At 54.5% G+C, this 1,878-nt stretch overlaps 1 pseudogene; it reads left to right on the top strand.

Moving 5' to 3' along the window:
- The first annotated feature begins 1,247 nt into the window (after window positions 1-1,247).
- On the top strand, window positions 1,248-1,402 carry LOC128248441 (5.8S ribosomal RNA; annotated as a pseudogene).
- Window positions 1,403-1,878: the final 476 nt, after the last annotated feature.

A 1,878-nucleotide genomic window follows, 5' to 3' on the forward strand; every position in this document is an offset into this window, starting at 1 on the left:
GTTCCGACGATCGATTTGCACGTCAGAGGCGCTTCGGACTTCCACCAGAGTTTCCTCTGGCTTCGTCCCGACCGGGCGTGGATCGCCATCTTTCTCTGCTGTAGCAGTAGCAGCTGCCGACCGCGCAGTTTTCACCCAGCCTGCGTCCGCCCGAATACAGTGCGCTAGGCCGACGGTGCTGCACGCTTTGCGGCTCCACGAACCTCAATATCTCTCTCGTCTTCCTTCTTCGAAGGTCTCGTTCGAATATTTGCTACTACCACCGAGATCTGCACCCGCGGTCGGCTTCACCCGGGCTCGCGCCCGCGGCTTCCGTGCACGCCGCGGCTTCCATGCACGCCGCGGCGCCCTCCTACTCGACCGGGCATCGGAAAGTCGCCTCGCCGGCGATCGCGCAACCTGTCGCCCGGCCGGTCCGGCATCGGTCGCTCGCTCCAGCGCCATCCATTTTCGGGGCCGGTCGATTCGGCAGGTAAGTTGTTACACACTCCTGAGCGGATTCCGACTTCCGTGGCCACCGTCCTGCTGTCTATATCGACCGACACCCTTTCGGGGATCTAATGGGCGAAGCGTAGGGCACCTTAGCCGGACGTTCGGTTCATCCCACATCACCAGTTCTGCTTACCAAAAGTGGCCCACTTGGCACCGTGCATTCGTCGCAAGAAACGCGCAAAATAATAAAATTATTATTATTCCCAACGATTCGTAAACGGCCGCCTCCGTTCGGGAGAGGAGTAGCGGCCCGTTTCGCCCGTTCCGAGTTCGAGAGTAGATCGAGGCCGTCAACGTCCCCGGGGCCTCCAGTCGTTCGCTTTACCGGACGGAATTGCGTGTCGTTCTCCTGCTGGCGCCAGCTATCCTGAGGGAAACTTCGGAGGGAACCAGCTACTAGACGGCTCGATTGGTCTTTCGCCCCTACACCCGGTTCCGACGATCGATTTGCACGTCAGAGGCGCTTCGGACTTCCACCAGAGTTTCCTCTGGCTTCGTCCCGACCGGGCGTGGATCGCCATCTTTCTCTGCTGTAGCAGTAGCAGCTGCCGACCGCGCAGTTTTCACCCAGCCTGCGTCCGCCCGAATACAGTGCGCTAGGCCGACGGTGCTGCACGCTTTGCGGCTCCACGAACCTCAATATCTCTCTCGTCTTCCTTCCTTTCCTCGCCCCCGCGTCGGCCAGCAGCAGCAGCAGTGCCGGTAGGCGGTCGTCAGTCACTAGTAGTAGTAGTAGTAGTAGTAGCAAATACCGAAACCCTGGACGGGGGATCACTCGGCTCGTCCGTCGATGAAGAGCGCGGCTATCCGCGTGAACTAATGCGAATTGCAGGACTCAGTGAACATCGACACCTCGAACGCACATTGCGGCCCCGTGAAAACTGCGCGGTCGGCAGCTGCTACTGCTACAGCAGAGAGAGAAGGAAGCATAACGGCCCCCTCGCTTTGCAACCATAATATACTACTAAGTATATTAAAGGTTTACAAGTCAATATTGTGCTTTACTTTAGTGTTAGCAGTGCATTGTTTTCATTTTTAAGTTCATCACTACAGATTTTCTATAGAGTTCAGAGCCAGTTCTGGAAGTTACGACGTTTCGTATACGAATGCATCTATGTAAAATATGCGATCGAACTTTGTATAAAATCTGTAGTGATAAACTTTAAAATGAAAACAATGCACCTCTATTGATAATATACCCACTTTATTACCTAATGTACGACTGCCGTTTTTATGCCTTGGAGAACCAACCGGTCTGTTGTGTTTACATTCCCGCACCATTAGTGGTTCGGCAAAAGAGACCGGGAGAATAAGTACCAGGCTAAAAAGAAAATAAGTAATAGGGGCGATTAGGAAATTCTTCAAAGCGATGCTCCAGCATGGACA

This window comes from Octopus bimaculoides, chromosome 7 (genome assembly GCF_046866305.1).
Source record: "Octopus bimaculoides isolate indiv1 chromosome 7, ASM4686630v1, whole genome shotgun sequence".
NCBI classification, from domain to species: domain Eukaryota; kingdom Metazoa; phylum Mollusca; class Cephalopoda; order Octopoda; family Octopodidae; genus Octopus; species Octopus bimaculoides.